At 43.4% G+C, this 12,336-nt stretch overlaps 7 non-coding genes across 7 annotated transcripts; all 7 read left to right on the top strand.

Annotated features, from left to right (window-relative positions):
• The first annotated feature begins 560 nt into the window (after window positions 1-560).
• trnas-aga (transfer RNA serine (anticodon AGA)) lies at window positions 561-642 on the top strand. Its single transcript has one exon. It is a non-coding gene; the product is annotated as a tRNA-Ser (tRNA).
• A 251-nt stretch (window positions 643-893) lies between these two features.
• Window positions 894-975, top strand: trnas-aga (transfer RNA serine (anticodon AGA)). Its single transcript has one exon. It is a non-coding gene; the product is annotated as a tRNA-Ser (tRNA).
• Window positions 976-1,590: 615 nt separating this feature from the next.
• On the top strand, window positions 1,591-1,672 carry trnas-aga (transfer RNA serine (anticodon AGA)). Its single transcript has one exon. It is a non-coding gene; the product is annotated as a tRNA-Ser (tRNA).
• Window positions 1,673-2,087: 415 nt separating this feature from the next.
• On the top strand, window positions 2,088-2,169 carry trnas-aga (transfer RNA serine (anticodon AGA)). Its single transcript has one exon. It is a non-coding gene; the product is annotated as a tRNA-Ser (tRNA).
• Window positions 2,170-2,503: 334 nt separating this feature from the next.
• Window positions 2,504-2,585, top strand: trnas-aga (transfer RNA serine (anticodon AGA)). The gene has a single exon. It is a non-coding gene; the product is annotated as a tRNA-Ser (tRNA).
• A 940-nt stretch (window positions 2,586-3,525) lies between these two features.
• Window positions 3,526-3,607, top strand: trnas-aga (transfer RNA serine (anticodon AGA)). Its single transcript has one exon. It is a non-coding gene; the product is annotated as a tRNA-Ser (tRNA).
• A 311-nt stretch (window positions 3,608-3,918) lies between these two features.
• Window positions 3,919-4,000, top strand: trnas-aga (transfer RNA serine (anticodon AGA)). Its single transcript has one exon. It is a non-coding gene; the product is annotated as a tRNA-Ser (tRNA).
• The last annotated feature ends 8,336 nt before the right edge of the window (window positions 4,001-12,336 follow it).

The raw sequence follows: 12,336 nt of genomic DNA, 5'->3' as shown, positions 1-12,336 counted from the left end.
TTTTTCATTATGGCAAACACTTCTCTCTTGAAATCACCTGCCTTTTTAGTATCTGACTATTGCGAGAAGTCCGCAGTTTCCACAAGGCGATTTAGTTAGGGTGATGGACATGGAATCCATTGGAGCCGCACCATGTATATTTCAATTCTGCCGACAACGACACAGATTTTCCATGATAGGAAACGCCTCTCTATTGAGCTCACTCCTGGCTCTAGTATCTAACGTTGAGAATTACCATGAGTGGTTAAGGCGATGGACTAGAAATCCATTGGGGTCTCCCCCGCGCAGGTTCGAATCCTGCTGACAACGTTGTAAGCCATTACCCTTCAGGATGAAGTCACAACCTCAGGGGATCACAATTAGCAATGCATGAAATTGTTGTCGAACGAGGCTACTTAACTAAGTTGATGGCCTACAAACCATTTTAGGCTTCCCCGAGTATATTTCAATTCTGTCGACGACGGCGCAGATTTTTCTTGATGGCAGACGCCTCTCTCTTGAGATCACTTCTGGCTCCAGTATGTGACTATAACAAGAATTACCGAGTGTCCACAAGGGGAGTTGTCGTGGCCGAGTGGTTAAGGCGATGGACTAGAAATCCATTGGGGTCTCCCCGCGCAGGTTCGAATCCTGCCGACAACGTTGTAAGCCATTGCCCTTCAGGATGAAGTCACAACCTCAGGGGATCACAATTAGCAATGCATGAAATTGTTGTCGAACGAGGCTACTTAACTAAGTTGATGGCCTACAAACCATTTTAGGCTTCCCCGAGTATATTTCAATTCTGTCGACAACGGCGCAGATTTTTCTTGATGGCAGACGCCTCTTTCTTGAGATCACTTCTGGCTCCAGTATGTGAGTATCGCGAGGATTACCGAGTGGCCACAAGGGGAGTTGTTGTGGCCGAGTGGTTAAGGCGATGGACTAGAAATCCATTGGGGTCTCCCCGCGCAGGTTCGAATCCTGCCGACAACGTCATCAGCCTTTACCCGACAGTGTGAAGTCACAACCTCATTGGCTCACAATGAGCAATTTTCTGCCAGATGAGGCTACTTACTTACATTGATGTACCAGGAACCCTTTTAGGGCTCCCCAAGTATATTTCAATCCTGCCGATAACTGCAGAGATTTAGCAAACGCCTCTCTCTTAAGATCACTTCTGGCTCGAGTATCTGACTATGTTGAGAATTACCATGAGAATTACCATTATGAATTTTCATAATGGCCTACGCCTCTCTCTTGAAGTCACTTCTGACTCTAGTATCTGACCATCGCAAGAAGTCCGATTGGCCACATGAGGAGTTCTCTTGGCAATTTCTCACACAGGTTGCAATCTTGCCAACAATGGAACAGATTTTATCATCTTTCTCTTGAAATCACCTGCCTTTTTAGTATCTGACTATTGTGAGAAGTCCGGAGTTTCCACAAGGGGATTTAGTTAGGGTGATGGACGTTGGGGCCGCACCATGTATATTTCAATTCTGCCGACAACGGCGCAGATTTTTCATGATGGCAAACGCCTCTCTCTTGAAATCATTTTTGGCTCTAGTATCTGACTATGTTGAGAATTACCATGTGACCACAAGGGGAGTTGTCGTGGCCGAGTGGTTAAGGCGATGGACTAGAAATCCATTGGGGTCTCCCCGCGCAGGTTCGAATCCTGCCGACAACGTTGTAAGCTCTTACCCGGCAGGATGAAGTCACAACCTCATGGGATCACAATTAGCAATGCATGAAATTGTTGCCGAATGAGGCTACTCAACTATGTTGATGGATTACAAACCATTTTAGTTTTCCCTAAGTATATTACAATTCTGTCTACAACGGCGCTGATTTTTCTTGATGGCAGACGCCTCTCTCTTGAGATCACTTCTGGCTCTAGTATCTGACTACCGCAAGAAGTCCGGAGTGTCCACAATGGGAGTTAGTTCGGGTGATGAACTAGAAATCCTTTTGAGCCTCCTCATGTAAATTTCAATTCTGCCTACAACGACACAGATTTTCCATGATAGGACACTGCTCTCTTGTGCTCACTCCTGGCTCTAGTATCTGACTATCAATATAACTCCCGAGGCACTGCATGGGGAGTTGTTGTGGCCGAGTGGTTAAGGCGATGGACTAGAAATCCATTGGGGTCTCCCCGCGCAGGTTCGAATCCTGCCGACAACGTTGTAAGCCATTATCCTTCAGGATGAAGTCACAACCTCAGCGGATCACAATTAGCAGTGCATGAAATTGTTGTCAAATGAGGCTACTCAACAAAGTTGATGGCCTACAAACAATTTTAGGCTTCCCCAAGTATATTTCAATTCTGTCGACAACGGCGCAGATTTTTCTTGATGGCAAACACCTCTCTCTTGATATCACGTCTGTCTCTAGATGCTGACTATGTTGAGAATTACCACGACACAGATTTTCCATGATAGGAAACACCTCTCTATTGAGCTCACTCCTGGCTCTAGTATCTGACTATGTTGATAATTACCATGTGTCCACAAGGGGAGTTGTTGTGGCCGAGTGGTTAAGGCGATGGACTAGAAATCCATTGCGGTCTCTCCGTGCAGGTTCGATTCCTGCCGACAACGTTGTGAGCCTTTACCTGACACTGGGAAGTCACAACCTTATTGGCTCGCCGTGGGCAATTTGTTGCCAGATGAGGCTACTCACTTACGATGATGTACCAGGAACCCTTTTAGGCCTACCCGAGTATATTTCAATCCTGCCAATAACTGCAGAGATTTTTCATGCTAGCAAACGCCTCTCTCTTAAGATCACTTCTGGCTCTAGTATCTGACTATCATGAGAAATCCTAAGTGTCCAGAAGTGGAGTTCTTGTGGCCAAGTGGTTAAGGCGATGGACTTGAAATCCATGCCGACAATGTCATCAACCTTTACCTGACAGGACAAAGTCACAACCTCATAGGCTCACGACTGGCAATGCATGACATTGTTGCCAAATGAGGCTACTTAGCTAAGGCTAGAGTCCTATCTAGGCATCCTTGTGTTAAGTTCAATCCTGCCGACAACGGCAGAGCTTTTACGTAATAGCAAACTTCTTTCTCTCGAAATCCCTTCTGGTTAAGGCGATGGACTTGAAATCCATTGGGGTCCCCCTGCACAGGTTCGAATCACGTCAACAAAGCATGTAGTCACAACCTCATTGTCTCACGATTTACAGTGCATGTCGCCAAATCAGGCTGCTCACATAAGTTGATGCATTCGGAACCCTTTTAAGCTGCCCTGAGTATATTTCAATCCTGCCGACATCAGGAGAGATTTTTCGTGATAGCAAACGCCTCTCTCTTGAAATCACTTCTGGCTCTGGTATCTGACTACCGCAAGAAATCTGGAGTGTCCACAATGGGAGTTAGTTCGGTTGATGAACTAGAAATCCCTTCCAGCCTCCTCGTGTTAATTTCAATTCTGCCGACAACGGCACAGATCTTTCATGATGGGAAACACCTCTCTCTTAAGATCACTTCTGGCTCCTGTAACTGAGTATCACGAGAATTGTCCACAAGGGGAGTTGTTGTGGCCGAGTGGTTAAGGCGATGGACTAGAAATCCATTGGGGTCTCCCCGCGCAGGTTCGAATCCTGCCAACAACGTTGTGAGCCTTTACTAGACAGGATGTAATCACAACCCCATGGTCTCACAATTGGCAAGCCATGTTGCCAAATCAGGCTGCTCATTTAAGTTGATGCACTAGGAACCCTTTTAGGTCTCCCTGAGTATATTTCAATCCTGCTGGCAATGGCACAGATTTTTCATGATGGGAAACACCTCTCTCTTGAAATCACTTATGGCTCCGGTGTCCGACTATCACGATACGTCCCGAAATAACTTGAAATAACTTGCACTACTTGTATCTGAATATCGTGAGAAGTGCGGAGTGTCCACAAGGGTTAAGGTGAGGGGAGTTGTTGTGGCCGAGTGGTTAAGGCGATGGACTAGAAATCCATTGGGGTCTCCCCGCGCAGGTTCGAATCCTGCCAACAACGTCGTGAGCCTTTACCCGACAGTGGGAAGTCACAACCTCATTGGCACAAAATGGGTATTTTGTCACCAGATGCTTCTGTAATGTACCAGGAACCCTTTTAGGCCTCCCCGAGTATATTTCAATCCTGCCAATAACTGCAGAGATTGTTCGTGTTAGTAAACGCCTCTCTCTTGAAATCACTTCTGGCTCCGGTATGTGACTATCGCGAGAAATCCTGAGTGTCCACATGGGGAGTTGTGGCCAAGTGGTTAAGGCGATGGACTTGAAATCCATGCCGACAATGTCATCAGCCTTTACCTGACAGGACAAAGTCACAACCTCATAGGCTCACGATTGGCAGTGCATGACATTGTTGCCTAATGAGGCTACTTAGCTAAGGCAATGGTCAGAATCCAATTTAGGCATCCTTGTGTTAAGTTCAATCCTGCCGACAACGGCAGAGATTTTACGTGATAGCAAACTTCTTTCTCTTGAAATCACTTCTGGTTAAGGCGATGGACTTGAAATCCATTGGGGTCCCCCTGCACAGATTTCGAATCATGTCAACAATGCATCAGCTTTGCCTGAAAGCACGTAGTCACAACCTCATGAGCTCTTCTCAAAATGACTCTATGACAAACCATGGATGAGCTGATTGGAGTGAATATCATCTATTTTTAAAATATTCTTAAATTTTGATGGGAAACTATATAAGACAGTTGTTATATTCATTGCAAAGATTCACAGCCACGATGCTTTCATTTGATATACACTCAGCACACACAAGCACACACCTCAGGTAGGAATGTAGACAAGCATGTGTGAGGACGTCGTCTTCATCAAAGTGACCTGAAGGGAAGCTCCAAGTTTTCAAGACCACCGTGCCTTTTAATATAATATACTATAATATTATATATTACTATATATTAAATATAAAGTATATTGTAGCAGCCTAGAAGTGTTCTTCTGAGATCTGATTGGTCAAACCACAGTTGAAGGTTAGTTAAATGGGCTTCGACCATTGTCCTGTGTTCAGTGAGGTCGAGACGAAAAGCCAACTGAGCAATACTTCCGAATTGGCGTGACAATATGTCTAAATTATGCATGTTATTGGTCCTATATGATATAACCAGAATTCAACCATTGTCTTATTGATGGTTGTATTAAGAAGGGATTCTCAGTCACTTTTAGGAACAATTTTAATTAGAATAAACTCTAATCTGACAAAAAAAACAGCTCATAAACAATATACCAGCTGACTCTATTGCACCTTCACTATCCTTGAACAGCTGAAGACATGCTCCAAAACACTACACACACACACACACACACACACACACACACACACACACACACACACACACACAGATGCAAAGGTGCAGGGACATTACCTACATAGATGAGTTGGGTGACTGGAGGTGGACTGTTGCCCAGTAGCGCAGTCATTCAGTCTTGACTCCAGATGTTGGCAGAACATAACACAGCACACACCCCACCCACTCACTCAGCTGCCTACACACACACACACACACACACACACACACACACACACACACACACACACACACACACACACACAGTGGATTTACCATGGAGATTCAGTCAAGCCTGTCTTCACAAGGCTGCATCCCTGCCAGATGTCACTGAGAGTTGATAGACTTTCACCACTTTTGGAGCCCAGTTTGGGTGGGAGTGTTTGTATTTTAAAATGTGTTCTCGCATGTTTGTGGGCGCATGCGTTTCTGCGCGTGTTTGTGTGTGGGTTTATGTGTTCACGTAGTATAAAGCAGATTCTCGGAGCAGCTTGTTCACAGCAGCTCGGCACAGCAGGAGTCTGTTCAGACCAGGCTGCTCCGTTTGACAAAGTGCTAAATGTTTGTTGTTCTTTGAATGTCTAATTTGTTGCTGTAATATGTGATCGTCTGTGGCTAATCAAGGAGCAAAACTGCTCTGACAGGACAAAGGCCTTTAGGTGCATCCGTCGTCTCCATTCAGCAGCGACATACTGAGGATCTATCACTTACAGATAGACCCATTGATATCTGTTTTATCTTTTTCCCGTAGATAGGCATACATATGAATCTAATATCCTCATTTTTCCCAGTTAAATGGGGTATAATCGGGTGTATAATTAATCGGGTGTATTTGCAAGTGTATTTGCAGTCCCTATGTCCTCTATTGTAAGTCCTCTATTGTAAGTCGCTTTGGATAAAAGCGTCTGCCAAATGTAATGTAATGTAATGTAATTTAATAATCTGCATTCCTAAGAATCAAAAAGTCCCCTAAAGACACATATGCCTGTATGATGATACCTGTCTCACCAACAGTGCTACAAGGTGTTACCTTTTTAAGATTATTTGGATTATTCCCTCTTATCGTTTTAGTTTTACGTGATGCCAGAGACAGAGAGGAAAAATACTACCATCTCTTGAAATAGAAAGGCAGTAGCCATTCCAGTGCATTGGATGCGGGACTCCATCTATTTCTTTGAAAGCTACTCAGTGGCCCATGATGCATTGTATGACCTCAAAGAAACTCCTCTGAATGCAGCCTGGTGAACTGCTGGATTAGCCCGGAGTTTGCTTCAATTCCAATAAATCTGTTTAATCTTTAAAGAGGTTTTTAGACCAAATGAATTAGATTTCTGAGCCGAAACCGGCATTTTCCTCCATAAACAAATGTTACTTATTTGAAGAATGATTTCGGAGTAATGATCTTCCTGTGTCACTAGACTACAGCTTACTTTTGTAAAAAGACCCAACATTTGTTTAATGTTACCGATATGTTGTTTTTCACTGCAGCAGTTTGACTGGATCCTTAGATACTGCAACAGTATACAGTACAAAGTGCACAGTATTTTGCCAAAACCTTAAAACATTGCACATCTCCTTCTGCCTCATTTTACTCCCGGTTTGTGGTTACTGCACCAGCACACTAGTATGTACATGATTAGAAGTTAAACCTAATATTATCATCTTATTAAGCTTTCTGATTTTGATTTCATTTTATTTTCAGATGCCATATTTTGCCATACGTCAAATATTGACATAATCAAAGCGTAAGGAATATTCTATTTATAATTTTGAAAGCAATTCAGCAAAATGTTATTCTTTCATTTTTTTTTTAAATTTCTCAGACACCTTACATGGCACACTGTTAATAGAACTACAACACAGTAAGAGTAAAAGATGTTCTCTTCAGCCGCACAGATGATTTGACCCAGGCTGCCATGGATACCAAACAAGGCAACCTGGACATCCACAGTTGAACAATGACTGATAACGGTGTCAATGAGAGACATGAAGGATCACACCTGCATTTGTGGCCATTTTGACCTAACAACGCACAACCAGGCAGCCGTGCATACACACACACACACATACACGTACACACAAACACACAGTAGTGGGAGGTGTTGTTGTCTGGGCAGCGCTACAGTCCATCTGTTGTCCAGTCAGGAGGTGAACCTGGGAAGGGGCAAACCTCAGAGGAAACACTCCCAGTATCACTCATGTTCAGCAGCAGGGGGTGGACGATGCGTGATGGCTGAGAGGAAAGCCTCACGGAGAGACCTGAATACCAACTCGGGCCACGCTTACTTTTTCTGGTTGTGACTTTGACTAGCTGTGACCCAGTTCCTCGACTTTCCTGAACAGGTGGTGGGTGGTTCAGCCGGCCGATTCTGATAAACTTGGTCATGTGTGGTCTTTTTTAAACCTACTTGTGAGATGACCCTGCTTTTACCTTGCTTATTTATAGATCAACGTCGTGATGAGAACCAGGAGCGCACATCTGAACTAAAACAGTGGGGCAGGTCATACGCATCAACGCTTCACTTGCCGTGACCTTTCTGCAGAACATGGAACCCATGTGACTGTTTATCAGCAAGATAAACTTCCTAAACGAAACTGAACAGATGTCCCACATGCCTGTCCAATGTGGTTATTGTGATTAGGCCGCGTGTCACCATCTATCCCATCATGAACGGGGGCGTAATTGAACTGTCAAAGGTCTTTGACCTCAGCAGGGTGTCCCTACATGGTCTATTAAGAAACTCTCAGAGGACCATAAAAGGAATTGATTGGGCTCACATTTGCAGTGAGCTGCTGGAAAGCGAAAGGTTTTTTAGGAATGTGGCGGCGCTCACGTGAGCTCAGACGTCTCGCTGAGGTTATGGATTTACTCGTTCCGCTTCTGGAGGCTCAATAAAATAGATGATTAATAAATTAAAAGGAAAATAGCTAGATGAGGCAGCTTTTACACACACATACAAACGCTGTAAGGGTATTTTTTAAAGGGAATAGTAATTCTTGTTGATGCGCTTTTGACGTTTTCAAGTCAAAGGGACCGGAATATAATTAAAACTGTCCATAAAATTGAGATATGACACGGGGACATCAAGACATTACATGCGCATTTTAGCAGCTTTATGGAATTATGTGCTGGACGCCAGCCAAGTCATGTGCTCTCGGTTTTTAACCATATGAGTTTTTTAACCTTTTTCGCAACATTCAGCAAAATAGCAGAGTGCGTTAAACGGCGGCATGTTTCAAAATCCCATGCTGATTTTATGCCATCTGAGTCAGAGCCCCAGAACAAAAGATAACTTGAGCATACCGAGTAAACTCCAGCCTTAAAATGTCACTCTGCAATAATAATCCTACAAGCAAAGCTTCTACTTTATCAACCGGTAATCTGTTTTTTCCAAAAAACAAAACAAAAAAGACCTTCGAGCGTTGTCAAAACTTACTTGGAAACTTGTCAGAAGCGATATGACACAGAAAGTACCAAATGGCTGCACCGGCAACAAGCCGCGGAAAGAAGTCCACAATAATTGCACTATTATGTTGTGTCAATATGAATCACATCAAAGTTGTATTTCACGCAAAAGCCACAGAGGCTGTCAATTAAGGATGAGTGGGATGGTCGGTAACAAGACGGGGAGGAAGGAAAACAAATGAACACACGACTTGAATTTCAAGCGGCGGCTCTCTCGTCTGGCCTACCTAATGGGCTAAATTCAAGCGAACGTCAAGATAACTTGATTAACTCAGCTTCCTGTGCTTTATAAAAGGAGAGCAAGAGTGGTCAGCTACCCCCGAAGCCCAGCATAACCAGGAATAAATGTAATCCCTATTGTGAAACGGGAAGAATATAACTCAACTGAACACAAAGAAAGAAAATATCAATCTTGCAGCTAATCCCTGTCCTGACACAGCTTCTCTGCACCTCCGTAAAACACAAAGCACAATAAACATCTATTTACAAAAACGCCATCGATGCAGAACACCCACAACAAATCACCTCCTGCTATGCTAACTGTGGCTTCTGGCTACAGCAAAATCAACAAGATTAGACCACGGTTGGTGATCGCCACTGAATGGTGACGCGATGTTTCCGCAAGCTGGAGAGAACGGAGAGGAGGCGCAGAGGATGAGCGTGGAGGGAAGTGGAACCTGGGGAAATAATAGAGGTCTGGGCTCAGCTGGTGGCAGCTATTTCAACGTTCCCACTTTCCAATGTAGGTTTCATAGCGAACGGTATGGACCTGACGAAAACGCCGTTTCGTCTTCATGAAGACGGAATGTTGGACATCCTGCTGCACAAGCAGCCTCAGGACCTTAGTAAAGGAACGGATGTGTATTTTGCAGGCACATTCTGTGTCCTTTCTATAAGAAATATAATAAGATGAACACCATCACATGATGCAGTGGCGAGAAGTCATCATCATATGATATTTTTTATTTCCTCTCCTTTTGTATTACATTACATTACATTGCATTTGGCAGACGCTTTTATCCAAAGCGACTTACAATAGAGGACATAGGGACTGCAAATACACTTGCAAATACACGATGCACAGGAAATATACAGAACAGTAAGCTTGGGTTAGTGAGGTTTTTTTTTTTTTTGACAAAGACATACACAAACGTACACACACACACACACACACACTGCATAGCCTAACTTGCTGCCTAACCTGATCCGGGGCATCAGCGCAGTAAAAAGTCCTGAAAGAGAACCGTTTTTACCTGTTTCTTGAAGGTTGAGATAGATGATGCTAGTCTTGTTGCTTCTGGAAGTTTGTTCCACCACTGAGGTAGTAGAACCGAGAACAGTTTTGCCTGAGATCGCTTAGAGCGAGCAAAAGGTACTGCTAGCTTGTATAATGCGCCTATCCTATGATCGCCGCTGAAATCTATACAGGAAGACGATTACGATGTCAATGTTGACTATTGAAAAGCACGGAAGGGAGAAGGATGACCTTTCAGTGTTTGTCGAAGGTCTTTGTAACCTTCACCTTAACTTTCATCCCGGAAAAATGGAGCAGCAAAAGGCAATTCACATGGTAAACCGTTGAGGAGGTTTGCTCTCCTCTCCGAGGCTCCATCAGTCTGTTGGCCCCCACCTTCATTTAATCCATCACCGAGTCCTCACTGTTTTCAACAGCCATCTCCTCGTGCCCTTCATCCCATTTTATGATCTTCCATGTCCTTGGTCTCTAGCTGTCCACCTCCACTCTCCTCATTTTCTCACTCAGACCTCCATCCTCTCTTCGCTCCCTCTCCCCAGCCTCTCCGGGTTGAGTTGACACATCTCACCTCCCCACCTAGTCTCCTTCACATTAACTTTGGAGCAGATGGCAGGGCCCTGCTCTCTCTGTGTGAGCTTGACTGACAGGTGCTGGTCATCAACCTCCATAGATGACCAGTCATATGTCGCTCCGCTTTTTGTCTCCTCTTCATTGTCCTGTCCTCTATTTCTCCTCTTCCAGCTTCTCCTCCAAACCTCCTCTGCTCCTCTGTAATGCCCCTCACATCTGCCTGCCCTTTTTCTTCAGGTTTGTTTTCTGAAAATTCAATTCTCCTTTTGCCCCGCCGCAGCACATTACCTGTCGCTCCCTGAAATTCTAAAACGCCTTGATTATAAATATTTCACATTCACATAAATCAAATAACGGGATCAATACCATCCATTCGCCAACCAAGGACACGGACCGTGGGGCAAGCAAACAGACTGAAATGAGGAAATATGGGAAAAAACGCTTGTTGACATGACATGAACAGCACCTACGTTTTTTGTAATTGACATGTGATACCCTTTTATTTTGTTTGTTTGTACATATAAGAGCATAAGAATAGCAATGCAATGCTAAAAATTACTAAAATTATAGCAACAACTGCTCCTCCTACCACTACTATTACTACTACAACTGCTACGCACAGTAACAAGAACAACAATCTCATTGATAATGATGATAATGCTGCAATAATACGACAACAACAACAACAACAAATATAAGAATAAAAACATAATGGGCGGCACAGTGGTGCAGTGGTTAGCGCTTAAGCTTCACTGCACCAAGGACCCTGATTTGTTTCTGACAAGGCGACCTTTCTGAATGGAGTTTGAATGTTTTCCCTGTGTCTGCGTTGGTTTTCTCTGAGTTCCCCGGTTTCCTCCCACAGTCCAAATACATGCAGCAGGTTAAATGGACAAAATTAGGAAAATTGCTCTGCATGAGTGAGAGAATGGTTGTCTGTCGGTATATGTGATGGAACCCGCCTTTTCCCCCCGATAACAGCTGGGATCGGCTCCAGCATCCCCTGGGACCCCGAGTGCAGAATAAGCGGCAGACGATAGATGGATGGATGGATAATAATAATAATTATTATTATAAACATGCCATCAGGCTAGAGGTGTATCTATCTCTTCCTGTGGATAAGCGGTGCAGAAAACAAACTGCCGAATAAATGAATGAATAATGTAGAGAAAAGTACAAATCTTGTCATATTACTATATTTTTTTAAATATTTACATATTTCAAATAGAATCACAGCTCAAGAAAATTTAATTAAGCAAAAAACATGAAATTAATCTACATGCAAAATGAGTTGGTAATACTTTGATGAAAGATGAAATAAGTTGTAAGTTAAACATTTTCAGAAAGAATGAGTGCCTCATTTAAAGTGTCTTCGAATCAAGCGTTTAAAGTTATAAGTTTGAAAATCTCTGGCCAGTGTGAGTTCAGTTGCCAGGCAACCAGCAGGCTGTCCCGGGAACTACCTCTCTCTACTAACCCCATGTAACTCTGTATACTCAGGGTGAAAGAGAAACAAGTAAGAGCAGTGATCACTATCAATGTTTTTAGCATTATGTAGAAGTTTAGAAAATCTGAGGATTTTAAAGACTTCCATTTTTGTTAATTGTTTCTCTAGATAAAAAGAAAAATAGGTTGTAATGCCGCATGTCAGCATTGTAAGCACAGATGAAACAGGAAAGAATCAGGCTAGTATCAAGAACCCTGGAAAAAATATCAATATCACGCATCATGCATCATGATCTTTGTCAAAAAAC

Source organism: Fistularia commersonii, chromosome 11, assembly GCF_037954325.1.
Source record: "Fistularia commersonii isolate RoL2024-O1a breed Wild chromosome 11, RoL_Fcom_v1.0, whole genome shotgun sequence".
Lineage (NCBI taxonomy): Eukaryota > Metazoa > Chordata > Actinopteri > Syngnathiformes > Fistulariidae > Fistularia > Fistularia commersonii.
This window is presented reverse-complemented; position numbering and strand designations above follow the sequence as displayed.